Here is a 17370-nt window from a genome sequence, read left to right as displayed (position 1 = left end):
AAGAGGCAGTTTGGGAGTATACATGAATAATAGACACAAGCTGGGTTTTATCAAAATCAAATGTTTGAAAGTTCAGGCTTGCCAGTATGAGACTCGTGTAAACCACAACAATTTGTGAGATACTAACTCAGTTTCCTTGACCATTTAAATATTATCTTGAATCTGTTCCCAGCCGTCAATGATCCTTATCATCTATTCGTTCTTTTCTCCCCCGGTGTACTTTTGAATAGAGGAATGGCCTGTATTACATATTCCAAAAATGTATTTTTCTTTGTTTGGTCTCTGGGAACCAAAAATTGCCTGATACTGTAAGTGCATATTAACCATAAAATCATACATACATACAGGTCCATCCTAGCATTAGAACAGAAACATGATTGGTTGTGGAAGCCACGTAAGGTTCTTTCTCTTCCCCTTCTGCTGCTCTTCTCCATCCTTGCGCATGTGCATGCTCTCAAAAAAAAAAAAGAAACATGAGTGGATATTTAGAAGCTGTTATATACAACTTTCAATGGTGTTTTACTGTTTAGTTTTAGTAGATCAAAAAATTATTCTGTTATAACTGAAATGAATTAATTTCCATTAATTAAAAAATATGAGATAGTTTTTAGAACAATGTGTATTACTCTACAAATGAAAAACTTGGATCAAGTGGTTTAAATATGTATTTACTTCTCTGTAGGATAGAAATCTATAAAACCAACATTTTAGCATTTAGGGAACATGAAATGTGATAATGTCTGAGAAAGAAAATTAGTACATGTAAACTAATAGCTATGCATTAAAAAGTTAGCTACCCAGGCGCCTGAGTGGCTCAGTGAGTTAAAACCTCTGCCTTCCGCTCAGGTCATGATCCCAGCGTCCTGGGATTGAGCCCTGCATCAGGCTCTCTGCTCAGCAGGGAGCCTGCTTCTTCCTCTCTCTCTGCCTGCCTCTCTGCCTACTTGTAAACTCTGTCTGTCAAATGAATAAATAAAATCTTAAAAAAAAAAAAAACTAACAATTGCTTTAAAAAAAAAGTTAGCTACCTTACAAATTTATATATTTTCCTAAGGCTTAACATACTTGCAAGTTATTTTAGATTTAGTCAGTATACAAAAGAACAGTAGCATAATTTAGAATAATAGTTATTTTAGCTGTTCTGCATAAATCTTTGACACTCTTTGGCTCTGGAATTCCTTAGAGGGAAAAGGATAATTACAGTTGATTTTTAATCATGTTCAATCTGCAGATCTCAACACAACTTAAGAGGAATCTAGAAAACGATACACAACCTATATTGAATCCTATCACATACATTATTTGTATCAAATTAGTACCTTCCTATATAGTAGTATTGTACTCTGTAGTTGTCTTTCTCTCTTTCGTACTTCTTTGTTAACTGACTTTCATTACATAAGTCTAACTTCCCAACTCATAAGTTCAATAATAACAGAAGCATTATTGTCTTTAATATTTTATAGTGTTTGGCCCTGTATATACCAAGTGTTTAATGAACACTTACTTGGCTACTCTTTTAAAAGCCTTCCATTTTTTAAAAAATTTTTTCTTTTTCTTTTAGAAACTCTGAAGTGTTTATGTTGGATTTTTCTGTCAAGACTAGATTGTTGAGCAGCTGATAAGCTACTGACATCCAGGTAAGCACTGTCTTCTGTGAAGACGCCTTTGTAAGCTCCTAGGAGCCAACCATGTTATTGGTCTTGAAAGTGCTGACTTGAAAGAACCATACACTTAACCCTCAAGTACACAAGAATAGTATTAATTTCTTTTCATTGTGTGTTAATCTTGTCTTCCCTACAAGAGTACCAGACACTCAGGCAAGTGATTGTAGTGTTTGTTTTGTTATGTTTTGGATCTTGGCACACTTCCAGAGAATTCATCTCAGGAGTTGCTTATTACATCTTCCTTCCCAGCTTTGTCTCTCCCAGGAAAGGATGAAACTCAGTTTCACAAATTAGTAAACCAAAAACCCCAGAGGTTAAGGTACTTATCTAGGGTCACATGACTAAGAAAAGTAGAGCCAGGATTTGAACCTGGCTATCTGATTCAAGACATTTTCAGACAAAAAAATCTGGAGTTTACTACCAACAGAACATACTCCCTGATAGGAAAGGAACAATAAGCAAAGAAATTGGTAAATAAGTGGTTAAAACTAAAAAAGTAACAAAGTAATAATAATGATAATTTGTGTGGTTAAAAGACTAAAGCAAAATAGAACTCATATCCTAGACAACAAAATTATAATTTGGAAGTGGGAAGGATGGGGTGATGATTGGAGTTAAAGTTTTCCGGCATCCTTGTATTATTTGGGAAACAGGTAAAAATATGGATTAAGCTTTATTCTTTTAAGAACTCAAGTTAGAATATCTCATCTTTGGGACACCTGGGTGGCTCAGTGGGTCAAGCCTCTGCCTTGATCTCAGGGTCCTGGGATCGAGCCTCACATCAGGCTCTCTGCTCAGCAGGGAGCCTGCTACCCACACCCCATCTCTCTGCCTGCCTCTCTGCCTACTTGTGATATCTCTCTGTCAAAAAAAATTAAATAAATAAATAAATAAAATCTTTGAAATATCTCATCTTTTAAAATATCTTTTTAAAAAAATTATAAAACAGACAAGGAAACAGAATTCAACCATATGCTATTTCTGAGACATTCTTAAAACCAAACATAGAGGGGCGCCTGGGTGGCTCAGTGGGTTAAGCCGCGGCTCAGGTCATGATCTCAGGGTCCTGGGATCGAGTCCCGCATCGGGCTCTCTGCTCGGCAGGGAGCCTGCTTCCCTCTCTCTCTCTCTCTGCCTGCCTCTCCATCTACTTGTGATTTCTCTCTGTCAAATAAATAAATAAAATCTTTAAAAAAAAAAAAAAAACCAAACATAGAAAAATGTAAAAGGATGAAAAAACACATCAGGCTAATATATCAGTAGAAAGATGGTAACATCAAACTAAGAATAAGTGAAGGGGGGACGCCTGGGTGGTCCACTTGGTTAAGCAGCTGCCTTCGGCACAGGTCATGATCCCAGTGTCCTGGGATCAAGTCCCATATCCGGCTCCTAGTTCGGCAGGGAGCCTGCTTCTCCCTCTGCCTCTGCCTATCACTCTGTCTGCCTGTGCTCGCTTGCGCTCTCTCTCTCTCTCTAACAAATAAATAAATTTAAAAAAAAAAAAGAATAAATGAAGGGTACTAAATAATGTTAAGTTCAGGACCCTAGGGCTTCAGAATTCCTTTTTTTTTTTTTTTTTAAGATTTTATTTATTTGAGAGAGAGAGAGTAAGCCAGAAAGAGAGAAGGAGCCAGGGGAGGCAGAGGGAGAAGCAGGCTCCATGCTGAGCAGGGAGCCCAACATGGGGCTGGATCCCAGGACTCCAGGATCATAACTTGAGCCAAAAGCAGATGCTTAACCGTCTGAGCCACCCAGGTGCCCCAGGACTTCAGAATTCTAAACATACATGCACATAATTACATGTCCTTAAGATACAAAAAGCAAAATTTGATAAGACTATAAGAATAATGAATTTCCCAGCATAGTGGAGTTTTTAACATACCTCAAAATAATGGATAGATGTTATAGACAAGAATCAGAAGATATGAACAACATAATTTAAAAGATTGAATTAATAGACTTATCTAAACTGTTAAACTCAAAAGAGCACTCATTTTTCTAAGTTGCATGTGTGGGATGTTTATGAAAATTGATCACATACATGTAAGTCTATGTAGTAATTATCAACAAATTTCAGATGATTGATGTTGCATAAGCCATATTCTCTGACAAATAAGCAGTTAAGTTAGAAATCACTAAGGAGGCGCCTGGTGGCTCAGTTGGTTGACTGTCTACCTTTGGCTCAGGGCATGATCCCAGGGTCCTGGGATCAAGCCCTGCACCAGGTTCCGTACTCGTGGGGAGCCTGCTTCTCCCTCTACCTCTGCCATTCCCCCGCTTGTGCTCTCTGGCTCATTTTCTCCCTCTCTCTCTCTCTGTGTCAAATAAAAAAAAATAAAATATTTTAAAAAAGAGAGAGAGAGAGGGACATCTCGGTGGTTTAGTGGGTTGAGCCTCTGCCTTCGGCTCAGGTCTTGATCTCAAGGTCCTGGGATTGAGCCCCATGTTGTGGCGGGAGGGGGGATGGTCTGTGTCAGCGGGGAACCTGCTTCCCCCCTCTCTTTCTGCCTGCCATTCTGCCTGCTTGTAATCAAATAAGTAAATAAAATCTTAAAAAAAAAAAAAGAAAAATCACTAGGGGGAAAAGAACATATTTGAATATTCAAAAGCATGCTTATAATCAGAAAAAAAGAAAAACAATGGGAATCACGAAGTAATCACAACTAAAGAACAATGAAATGTAAATCCTGGATTCTCATTACTAGGAAAAAAATTTTTCTTTTCTTTTTTTTTTTTCTATATGAGAAGATGAGTTTTAGCAGAACCTACTGTAGTAATCAAAATATATGTAAATCCATCTTGCTATATGCCTTAATCTTATATAGTGATTTATGTCAATTATTTCTCAATAACCCAAAAATAGTGAAACAAATAGCAAAGTCATAGAATATAGCTAAAGCACTAAGTAGAGGGGAGTTAAGAAAATACTTATGTTACAGGGGAAAAAAGACAAAATTGACAAATCACATATCAAACTTAAGAACTAAAGTAGAAGTAAAGAAAAAGTGAGATGAGAGTACAAAATCAGAAAAAGAAATTAAAAATCAAAAAAAGAAATGGCATACAATGTAGAGGATGCACCAAGCCAATAATTATTTCTTTTAAGAGACTATAGAACAACTCCTGACAAATTGGGGAAAAAATAGAAGATACAAATATATAATGTAAAGAACATACAAATAAGGAAAAGAGGGACAAATTATGGAAACTACAGGGATTATAAAATTAACCCCAAAAATGAACAATTTGATACCAATAAATTTGAAAACTTAATTCAACTTGGACAACTTTCTGAAATACTGCAAAGTAGCAAAACTGAATCAATGAGAAATGGAAAACCTATCTGGTCCTAAAACCATTAAAAAATAAATTAGTAGGGACGCCTGGGTGGCTCAGTGGGTTAAGCTGCTGCCTTCGGCTCAGGTCATGATCTCAGGGTCCTGGGATCGAGTCCCGCATCGGGCTCTCTGCTCTGCAGGGAGCCTGCTTCCTCCTCTCCCTCTCTCTGCCTGCCTGTCTACCTGCTTGTGATCTCTGTCTGTCAAATAAATAAATAAAATCTTTAAAAAATAAATAAATAAATAAATAAATTAGTAGTCAATTTTCTTTTGAAAAGAAAAGAAGGGATGGATGAACAGATGGACAGACAGATCCAGGCAGGCAAGGATAGGACATGAAAGGAAAAGTAGCAAGCTATTCTCATTCTTGAACAAAGATGGAATAATCCTGAACAAGATATTAAAGCAAATCTAGCAATTTGTTAAAACGGATAAAAAGTCAGGACCAAGTTGAATTTCAGGAATGAAAGTTGGGGTTCAATATTACAAACTTTTTAAAGTAATTCACCATATTAACAAATTATGGTAGTGTGGTAGGCAGAATAGTTCCCCAGAGGTGTCCACTTCCTAACCCCTGGAACCTGAGAATATGTTTCTTTGTGTGGCAAAAGGGACTTTGATGTAATCAAGTTCCAGACCTTAGGATGGAGAGGTTATCTTTGGATTATCTGCACCCAATCTAATCACAAGTCCTTAAAAATGAAAGAGGAAGGCAAAAGTGTTAGTCAGAGATGAAAAGGACAAGGACTCAATCTGCCTGTTGCTGGCTTTGAAAATGGAGGAAAAGGGCCGTGAGGCAAGAAATGTGGCAGCCTCTGAAGATGAGAATGACCCTCGCTCATTTTACAGGCAGCAAGAAAACAGGGACTATGGTCCTACAACTTCTAGGGACTGAATCCTGCCAATTACCCAGATGAGCAAGTAGATTTTCTCACAGAACCTCTGGAATGGAATGTAGCCTGACAACACTGTTCTTAGTTCAGTTAGATCCATACTGGACTTTTGGTGTGCAGAACTGTAAAAAAGTAAATGTGTGCTGTCTTAAGCTTCTAAGGTTGTAATAATTTGTTACAGCCACAATTGAAAGCTAATAAAGATGGTACAACCAAATACTTTTAGATGCAGGCAAAAATACTTGTTGAAATTCTGTAACCGTTATTAATTTTTTAAAAGATTTTATGTAGGGGTGCCTGGGTGGCTCAGTGGGTTAAAGCCTCTGCCTTCGGCTCAGGTCATGATCTTAGGGTCCTGGGATCGAGCCCCACATCAGGCTCTCTGCTCAGCGGGGAGCCTGCTTCCTCCTCTCTCTCTGCCTGCCTCTCTGCCTACTTGTGATGTCTCTCTGTCAAATAAATAAAATTCTAAAAAAAAAAAAAAACAAACAAAACCTACCAATTCAAAACTGATTTAAAAAAAAAAAGATTTTATGTATTTATTTGAGAGAGAGAACAAGCAGGGGGACTGGCAGGCAGAGGGAGAGGGAGAAGCAGGCTCCCCGCTGAGCAAGAAGTCCCTCCCGCCATGCAGGACTTGATCCCAGCACCTGGGATCATGACCTGAGCCAAAGGCAGACACTCAACTGACTGAGCCACTCAGGTGCCCCCATTCTTAATTTTAAAAAAAGAAAAGAAAGAGGAACCAAAAAACCTTTAACAAATCAGGAATAGAAAAAAATTTCCTTAACCTGATAAAGACCTCGAGCAATCATTATACATAATTATGAAATAAAGCATTTCTTTTGAAATTCAAAATAAAACAAAATATTTGCTGTCACCATTTCTATTCAACATTGAATTTGAGTCCTAGCTAGCAAAATAAAACAATGAAAGAAATAAAACATGTAAGGGGCTTCTGGGTGGCTCCGTTGATTAAACTTCCATCTCTTGGTTTGCTCAGGATCATGGAATCGAGCCCTGCATAGGGCTCTGCACTCAGTTCAAAATAAGCTGGAGATTCTCTCCTTCTCCCTTCTCTGTCTCTCAAATAAATAAATAAATAACATGTCTTTTTTAAAGAAAAAAAAAAAAGGAAATAAAGCATGTAAGGAATGAAAAGGCCAGTTGTTGTTACAGGTGGTATGATTATCTACTTAGAAAACCCAAAATAATTTACACAATAATACTTAGAATGACAATTCTTCAAGTTTTTCAGATTAAAAAAAAATCAAGTGCATTTCCATAATCCAGCAAATAGAAAGCACAACCAAATAAATCATACCATTTACAAAAACAACATCAACACCAAACTGTTAGAGCTGGGTTATATTACTGCTTAACCATCTGGGGAGAAAGTAAAAATGGATCCTTATTTTGTATTTAACCCAAAAGTCAATTCCAGATGGATGGAAGACTTCAGTAGAAAAGGCAAAACATGAAAAGATTTAGAATAAAATATAGAATAATACAATATTTTTGGGACATGAACATGTGATAGAAAAAATGTTCTTAAAATTCAAAGTACAAGCCAAAGAAGTCAAAATTCAGCTCCCTTGAAACTTTGTCTTCAAAAGACAAAATGTGAAAGGAAAAATCATGAACTAGAAGGAAAGATCTGCAACACATATAACAACAACAGAAGTACCTAGAGCTATACCCCAGTACAGTAGGTACTAACCATGTGTGGCTGTTGAGTACTTAAAATGTGGGTAGGCCAAATGAAGATGTGCTGTAAGTATGAGATAGATTCCAGATTTCAAAGAGTGCCCCCAAAAATTTTTTATGTATTACATCTTGAAAAGATAATATTTTGGTAAGTACCTTGTATTATTAAGTTAAAAAAAATTTAAATTAATTTTGCCCAGGGATTCCTGGGTGGCTTAGTCGGCTAAGTGGCAGACTCTTGATTTCAGCTCTGGTGATGATCCTTGGGGTCCTGGAATAGAGCCCCGCATCAGGCTCCCCACTGAGTGGGGAGACTGCTTCAGCATTCTCTCTCTCCCTCTGCCCCTTCCCCACTCTCTAGAATAAATAAATAAATCTTTAAAAAATAAAATTAATTTTTTCTGTTTCTTACCACTTTTTCAATTGTGGCTACTAAAACACTTTAAATTACATCTGTGACTTGCATTTTATTTCTATTGGACAGCACTGATCTAGAATATACAAAGAATTTGTGCAAATCGGAAAAAGGCAACCTAATTTTTTAAATTGGCAAATACCACCGAAGAGGAAAAACTAATGGCTAAGAAACATTTGAAAAGATGTTTCAGGGATATCAGACACAATCCAGTCTTAGGGGGGATGTTAATTGGTATAATGGCTTCTGAAAACAATTTGCCATTACGTTGTAAAGTTGAGTATGGGCATACCCCCATGGCCAACATCTATATTGTAGATATACAAACTACAGAAACTTGCACATGTACCCCAAAGGCCATGTTCAGGAATATCCATAGCAGTACTGGCAAATGTCCATACAACATAGTATATTTATATAATGAATGATTAAACAGCATTGAACATGAATGAACTTTTCAGCTCCATCTATCAAAATGGTTGAATCTCAGGAATATAATGACCAGGAAAAAAAGGACGTAAAAGAATATATAATTTTTTTCATTTATATGAAGTTTTACAAATCAAAACTAACAGATTATACAGGGAATTGAGCATGATGAAACTCAAAAGGGAAAGTAAAAAAAAAAAAAAAAACTCAGGTGGTTTTTTTTTTTTCTAAAGGGGGAAAAGGAAACATGGGAGCACCAAGGAGGCTCCAGAGAATCACTAAAGCTCTATTTCTTAAACTAGGTGGTAAGTCCATAGTTATTTGTTTTACTGTTATTTTGTCACCCTCTGCTTGATTAATAACTGTATCTATTTACTATTTAATAAAACTTGCATGTGTCCTTTGATCAGCAAATTCTATTTCTGAAATTCTAGTTTATAGAAATAAAAGTACTAGTACAAAGAATAAATGTACAGATATATTAATTGTATCATTACTTTGATACTTTGGGGGAAATAAAGAGAATGCTCATAAATAAGGGAATGGAGAAATACATTTTACAATATCCATGCTAAGGAATATTACACTGTCATTTAAAAGGATGAATTTTCTGGGGGCACCTGGGTGGCTCAGTGGGTTAAAGCCTCTGCCTTCGGCTCAGGTCATGATCCCAGGGTCCTGGGATCGAGCCCCATATCGGGCTTTCTGCTCAGCGGGGAGCCTGCTTCCTCCTCTCTCTCTGTCTGCCTCTGCCTACTTGTGATCTCTGTCTGTCAAATAAATAAATAAAATATTTTTTTAAAAAAAAAGATGAATTTTCACTATACTAGATAATTCTGGAGGAGTTTCCATGAGGTTTTGGAGTTTGTTGAGTGGGAAAAACAAGATACTTAAACTTACATATACATGCATATATTTGTTTGATTTTATGAGTACAGGGAAAGATACAAGTAGATATATGCCATTTAGTTGAGTCTTGACTTGAGAGTGGGGAGAAATGAAGGAGGAAGTGACAGAAAAGAAGAAAAAGGCAGAGGGTGCCTGGGTGGCTCAGTCGGTTAAGCATCTACTAACTTTGGCTCAGGTCATGATCTCAGCGTCCTGGGACTGAGCCCCATGTCAGGATCAGCACTCAGTAGGGAGTCTGCTTCTCACCCTCTACTTCTCCCTCTGCCCCTCCCCCCATTCATGCATGTTCCCTGTCTCTTAAATAAATAAATAAATACATAAATACATAAACTATTTTTTAAAACAAAGAAAAGAAGAGGGGTACCTGGGTGGCTCAGTGGGTTAAAGCCTCTGCCTTCGGCTCAGGTCATGATCCCAGGGTCTTGGGATCGAGCCCCGCATCGGGCTCTATGCTTGGCAGGGAGCCTGCCTCCCCCACTCTCACCGCCTGCCTCTCTGCCTACTTGTGACTTCTGTCAAATAAATAAATAAAATAAAAAGAGAAAAAGGGAAAATTATCACCATACCCCAGTAAATATATTGTGCTCCATGTATATATATAAACTACAGATGTTTGTATATATTTGCCATTAAGAAATTGGGAGAAGGAATGTGCTCAGCTGGTTAAGCAGCTGCCTTTGGCTTAGGTCATGATTCCAGGGTCCTGGGGTCCTGGGGTCGAGTCCCACATCGGCTTCCCTGCTCAGTGGGAGGCTGCTTCTCCCTCTCTCGTTGCCTGCTACTCCCTCTGCTTGTGCTCTCTCTCTCTCTCTCTGTCAAATAAAATAAATAAATAAAAATCTCTGCCTGCCACTCCCCTATGAGTGTTCTCTCTCTCTCTTTCTCGCTCTCTGACAAATAAATAAATAAATAAATAAAATCTTTAGGAAAAAAATTTTTTAAATAAATTAAAAAGTGATTCTGGTTTGAACATAGTAAGTTAAAGAATCCTGCTAAGGGCGCCTGGGTGGCTCAGCGGGTTAAGCCGCTGCCTTCGGCTCAGGTCATGAACTCCGAGTCCTCGAGTCCTCGGATGGAGCCCTGCATCGGGCTCTCTGCTCAGCAGGGAGCCTGCTTCCTCTTCTCTCTCTCTCTGCCTGCCTCTCCGCCTACTTGTGATCTGTCAAATAAATAAATAAAATCTTTAAAAAAAAAAAAAAAACCTTTATAAAAAAAAATCCTGCTAAACATTTAAATGGAGATATGAAGTGATCAGTTCAAAATACTAGTCAGGGGGCCCCTGGGTGGCTCACTGGGTTAAGCATCTGCCTTTGGCTCAGGTCATGTTCTCAGGGTCCTGGGATTGAGCCCCGCATCGGGCTCTCTGCTCGGCAGGGAGCCTGCTTCCTCCTCTTTCTCTGCCTGCCTCTCTGCCTACTTGTGATCTCTCTCTGTTAAATAAAGAAATCTTAAACAAACAAACAAACAAAATACCTGTCAGGAATTTAGAGAAATGCTATAGATAGAGACATAGATTTTGAAGTCACCAGAATATAAGTGTGCATGAGATTTCCTAGGGAGAAAGTACAGCTAGAGAAGAGGGCAAATAAAAGGACAGGGCCCAGGATTAAGCATTTGGGAACAATATTATTTGCAGGTCATAAAGAATGATAAGCCAGCAAAGGGACAAAGGTGAAATTGAAAACAAACAGAGAGTGTGGTCTCGTGGAAGCCATAAGAAGAAGGCTTTTAAATGAATGTACAGAAATTCAGAAGCGATATGCTTCCCACTCTCAACTACTTTTCAGATTTATCTTTGTATCATTTATCAATTGGTACATAACAAAACAGTGATTTAAAACAAAAATAGTGGGGTGCCTTGGTGGCTCAGTCAGTTAAGCATCTGCCTTTGGCTCAGGTCATGATCCCAGGGTGCTGGGATCAAGCCCTGCAGCAGGCTCCTTGCTCATTAGGGAGTCTGCTTCTCCCTCTCCCTCTCCCTCTCCCCTTCCTTACCCTCCCCTTCCCCCGCTCATCCTCACTGTCTCTCTCTTCTCTCAAATAAATAATATCTTTTTAAAAAATTAAAAATAAAAATAGTCATTGATTGTGCTCACAAAGTTTCAATCTGGTCAGGACTCAGGCAGGGAAGGTTCATCTCTGTTCCATATGGGATCAGCTAGGACCACCCTACTGAGAGCTAGCAGACTGGTTTCCAAGGTGGCTCACACGTGTTGCTGGCGAGCTGGTACAGGCTGTTGGCTGGCAGCTCAGCCAGGGCTGAGGACTGAGGTCCTTAGATCTTCCTGTTAGACCTCTTCCTGTGGCCTGGGCTGTTTCATTAGTATAGTGGCTGTTTGTAACAGTGAAGAGAAGAGGCAAGTGAAAACAGCATTGCCTTTTGTGACCTAGCTTTAGAAGTCACACATAGCATTTACTTCTACTGTATTCTATTAGTTGAAACAATCACAAGGCCCACCCAAGTTCAAGGGGAAGGAACATAACTCCACCTCTTAATGGGGGGAGCAGCAAGGTTTTGGAAGAGCACCTTTGATGGGAAATACTGTTGTTACTATTTGGGCAAAATATCTACCCAAACCTGGTCAGACATGATAGCTAAAAATCAGTGCCTAGAGATGTCTACACAGATGGGTACCAAATTTATTGACAGAGTATGTTAAAAGAAATATTGCAACCAAGTGTATAAGAATCACATTTAATGTGGTACTTCAAAGTGTTCTGTTTGATACATATTTCATAATCAAAGGAGGAGAGCCTGGGTATTAGAGGAGGCATAGACTAAGCAGACGTTTGTTTAATGTTAAGGGACAATGACCACAGCATTATTAATGTTAACAATTATCATTTAAATTTAGTATATCCATATAAAATCTTGTTTGGTATTCTGAGTTGTTCTTGGCTATTCATTTACATTTTTAAATTTTTTTAATGAAATAAAAAGTAGATAATGGATGATATTCTTGGAAAAATGAAAATTCCCAAACTTGAATCAAGAAAAATCAGAAAAGAAGAATAACCACAGAAGAAATAAAGGGCTGGGACACCTGGGTGGCTCAGTCATTTAAGCATCTGCCTTCAGCTCAGGTCATGATCCCAGGGTTCTGGGATCTAGTCCCACAACGGACTCCCTGCCCAGGGGGGGCCTGCTCTCCCTCAACCTCAACCTGCCACTCCTCCTGCTTGTGTGTCTGTGTATGCTTGCTCTCTCCCTCGTGCTCTCTGACAAATAAATAAATAAATCTTAAGAAAAAAACCAAAAAACTGGATACATAAGTATACTGGTAGAATCATATAGAGGGCCTAACATTAAAGCCTATAAATAGGAACAGGAAAATATTACACATTTTCTGCAGACAATATGATCTAGAGCACTTAAGAAAATCAACCCGTAAACTATTAGCTCTCGTAAAAATGTAATATCAATGTGGTTGGATACGAGATTAGTCTATTTTTTTAAGGTTTAGGAGTCCCATGACCATTCTCAAGTTAGCTGGTTTACTAGAACGATTCACAAGACTTACTAGCAGGTTATACTCATAGCCAAGGCTTATTACTGCAAAAGATACAGAGTAAGAGCAACAGAACAAAAATATATATTGGGTGGAATCCAGAGGACTCCCACATGGGCTTCCAAGTCATTCCCCTCCAGACCACACAAGATACACTCTAGCAGCAAACTGGAAGGACATGTGACACGTCTCCCAAAGGAAGTTCACTCTGGTCCAGGGCTCTGAAGCTTTTATCAAAGGTTGGGGGCATGTAGCTAGCTATTCTGGCTTCACGACTGACCATCCATGGTAGCTGAAACTCTAGACCCTGACAGCAAAATGAGGCACATCATCAATAGTGATGTTTATGCAAAACAATCCTAATGAAGTGGTATGGCATCATCCATTGCCCTGAGCATACAGAATGTCATCAGAAACATAAAGAGCATTCTGAAGGCCATATTCTCGTGGTTGGCCAAGGGTTAACAGGGTTCCAGGCTTCCCAAAGACATACAACCAGACCGCCTGTATTAACTCTTCTCTTCACAAAAATTACAGTATTAGCCAATTTTAAAATGTAAGAAAGAAAAAAAGAATCACATCCCTAATGGCAACAAGTTATAAATAAGAAATAAGTGCACCCTATATTAAGAAAAGTTGAAGAGTAAAGTTTTAAGAAACAGAGAAATATATGTTGTACCTAGAGGAAAGACAACATTGACTTCTGCTTCTGGATAAGGGTATAAACACACATCCTATTCCACTATAAACAGCAGCTAAAAAAAAAAAAAAAACCCTGGACATTAAAAATAGAATAAACCAAAATGACTCTGGATCCCAAAACGACACAGTGATGAGATGCCTGGTTTTTCTCTCTTGTCTCCTGTACCCTAGACTGGGTGCTAGAGTAGCTTCCAACAGGAAAGCACGAAAATGCTCCCCAACCTGCTTCTCTAGCTAATGACCCAAGAAACGTACAATCTACCAACAGGGAAATACACAACACTTCCCTATCCTACCAAACAACATGGAACAAAGCTATGGTCTCTCTTTACTCCTATCAGCAGTACCTTGGGAATGGGGAGCCTAGAGTTCCACTCTGTCCCAGCTGTAATGTGGGTGCTATCAGAGAAGATTAAATGGGAAGTTGCCTAGTAGTACTGAGGCCCCTTTATAATATCATTGGAGGCCACATGGGGATTCTGGACTTCTCCCTACCATCTGTGTAAAAGTACCCTTTATCCTTCAGTATCAGAGGAGGCTGAGTGTGAAGACAGAACTTTGACCAACACCGAGCAATAATGAGGCCTCTCCTATTACAGTATTGCAGGATCTAACAAGTCACCCCCACCTTCCCAACCAAGGTGATGTCAGGTGTGGGAGGCAAGATGTCCAGCTTCCATACAAAGGAACAAGGCACCAAGGTATCACACTTCCCTCTGAGATGCCAAGTGAATTAAATGGGAAGTCCAGAATTTCACCCTCATCTGGCAGAAAGGAGGTGGGTGCCCCATTCCTCTCTGGCATGGTGTCAGAAAGAACTTGCATTTGAAATAGAAGATTTATATAAGATCCAAAGTCTCATGTCTCTAAATATCCAGGATATAAATTTTTTTAAGGATTTTATTTATTTATTTGAGAACACGAGAGCAAGCAGAGGGAGGAGAGGGACAAGCAGACTCTGCACTGAGCATAGAACCTGATGCGGCGCTTCAATCTCAGGACCCTGAGATCGTGACCTTAGCTAATATCGGGAGCCAGACACTTGGGACACCTGGGTGGCTCAGTCGTTAAGCATCTGCCTTCTGCTCAGGTCATGATCCCAGGGTCCTGGGACCCAGCCCCCCATCAGGTTCCCTGCTTGGTGGGAAGCCTGCTTCTGCCTCTCCCACTCCGCTGCTTGTGTTCCCTCTCTCGCTGTGTCTCTCTCTGTCAAATAAATAGATAAAATTAAAAAAAAAATTTTTTTTTAAGATAAAGTAAAATAAAATACAAAAAGAGTCAGACACTTGGGGCGCCTGGGTGGCTCAGTCAGTTAAGCGTCTACCTTTGGCTCAGGTCATGATCCCAGGGTACTGGGATCGAGCCCCGCATCAGGCTCCCTGCTCAGTGGGGAGCCTGCTTCTCCCTCTTCCACTCCCCTCGCTTGTGTTCCTCTCTTGCTATGTCTATCTCTGTCAAATGAATAAATAAAATCTAAAAAAAAAAAAAAAAAAAAGTCAGACAACTAACTGAGCCACCCAGGTGCCCCTGTCCAGGATACAATTTTTTAAAAATCACCCAAGAACCAGGAAAATTTCAACTTGAATGACAAAATAATAATTTTTAAAATGCTGACACCAAAATGAATCAGGGTCAGAATTATCTGACAAGGATTTTAAAGCAACCGTCATAAAACTGCTTCATCAAACATTTATGATTCCATTTGAAACAAATACATTTTAAAAAGTCTCGGTAAAGAAATAAAATATAAAGTAGAACTAAATGCAGATGTTCAATTCAGTGGGTGAACTCAACACCTGAAAGGAGAAGACAGAGGAAAAAACCAGTTAACTTGAAGGTAAGATAATACTACCCAATTTAAACCACAAAGAGAAAATAAGCTGGAAAAATAAAAATGAACTGGTCCCCAGGAACCAGTGGAACTATAACAAAAGATAAACATGTGGAATCAGAGTCCCAAAAGAAGAGAAAGAGGGTGGGGTCGAAAAAGTATTCAAAGAAATAATGGCTGAGATTTTCCAAATTTGTCAAAATACATAACCCTATAGATTCAAGAAGCCGGACAAATCATAAAGTGGACAGACCCAAAGAAATCACCCCAAGATACATCATATTTAAATGTCCTAAAACTGGGGTGCGTGGGTGGCTCAGTCAGTTAGGCATATCTTTTTAAAGATTTTATTTATTTAGTTGACAGACAGAGATCACAAGTAGGCAGAGAGGCAGGCAGAGAGAGGAGGAAGCAGGCTCCCCACTGAGCAGAGAGCCTGATGTGGGTCTCCATCCCAGGACCCTGAGACCATGACCCAAGTCAAAAGCAGAGGCTTAACCCACTGAGTCACCCAGGCACCCCAGGCATATCTTTTTAAAAATAAATAAACTTCTTAAAGCTAAACAAAATCTTGAGAGCAATGACAGAGAAGTAACACCTATAGGGGAACTTTTTTTTGAATGACATCAGATTTCTCATGGGAAACCATGGAGGTCAAAAGAAAGTGGCCTGTTTTCCACGTACTCAAGGAAAAGAACTGGCAACCCCAAATTCTATATCTAGTGAAATTATCCTACAAGAATGAAGGGAAACTACAGAAAACTTAAAAGAACTAAAAATTTGTGACTACTAAACCTACTGTAAAAATTGCTAAAGAATGTTCTTAAAATATAAGGAAGAAAGGGGCACCTGGGTGGCTCAGTGGATTAAGCCTCTGCCTTCAGCTCAGGTCATGATCCCAGGGTCCTGGGATTGAGCCCCGCATCGGGCTCTCTGCTCAGCAGGGAGCCTGCTTCCCCCTCTCTCTCTGCCTGCCTCTCTCTACTTGTGATCTCTCTGTGTCAAATAAATAAATAAATAAAATCTTAGGGGAAAAAATTATGTTTGACAGTTAAAGCCAAAAATATAACATTGTCTTCATGGTTCTCAGTGTATGTAGAAGAAACATTTAAGATTTATAAATAGGGGAGGGTAAAAGGACTAAAAGGGAGATAAGGTCTTTATACTTCATTTGAACTAGTAAAATATTAAAACCAATAGACATAAGTAATGTATGTATAATTTCTAGAGCAACTACCAAAAAAAAAAAAAACTATACAAAGAGATACACTCAAAAACATTATAGTTAAATAAAAATGGAATTCTTTTTTTTTTTTTTCTTAATGCAGGGCTCAAACTCGCAACCCTGAGATCAAGACCTGAGCTGAGATCAAGAGTTGAGAATTTTTCATTTTTTTTTCAGATTTTATTTATTTATTTGTCAGAGAGAGGGAGAGAGAGAGGGAGAACACTCATAGGGGAGTGGCAGGCAGAGGGATAAGCAGGCTTCCTGCTGACCAAGGAGCCCGTTCTGGATTTGATCCAGGACCCTGGGATCATGACCTGAGCTGAAAGCAGACCTTAACCAACTGAGCCACCCAGGTGCTCCACCAAAGTGGAATTTTTAAAAAAATATCAATTAACTCACAGAAAGGCAAGAAAAAGAAAAAGAGAAATTAAAAAGAGAAGGAATAAACAAAAAAGAAAAAGGCAGATTTAAGCTCCAGTATTTCAGTGATTGCATTAAATATAAATTCTCTAAATAAAATAATTAAAAGACAGATTACGAGAGTAAATTAATAATAACATAAAGATCAATAACCCAGTTTTTAAGAATGGGCAAAGAAGTTGTATACTGACAGATGGTAGCTACGTTTGTGGTGAGTATAACATCACAAATAGAGTTGTCAAATCACTATGTTGCATACCAGAAACTAATGTAACATTGTGTGTCACCTATACTTCAATAAAAATTGCTAAGAGAATAATAAAAT

The 17370-nt window shown here is 38.7% G+C and overlaps 1 long non-coding RNA gene across 4 annotated transcripts in view; it reads left to right on the top strand.

Moving 5' to 3' along the window:
- Positions 1-17370, top strand: part of LOC122909481 — a 58822-nt gene that overhangs the window by 2701 nt on the left and 38751 nt on the right. For 2 of the 4 annotated variants that reach the window (XR_006385149.1, XR_006385148.1), the window contains exons 2-3: positions 1562-1637; positions 8680-8751. This is a non-coding gene — a long non-coding RNA (uncharacterized LOC122909481). Of the gene's footprint in view, positions 1-1561; positions 1638-8679; positions 9040-14165; positions 14345-17370 lie in introns of those variants that run through there. The other 2 variants (XR_006385146.1, XR_006385147.1) reach the window with 2 other exon arrangements.

This window comes from Neovison vison, chromosome 6 (genome assembly GCF_020171115.1).
Source record: "Neovison vison isolate M4711 chromosome 6, ASM_NN_V1, whole genome shotgun sequence".
Lineage (NCBI taxonomy): Eukaryota > Metazoa > Chordata > Mammalia > Carnivora > Mustelidae > Neogale > Neogale vison.
This window is presented reverse-complemented; position numbering and strand designations above follow the sequence as displayed.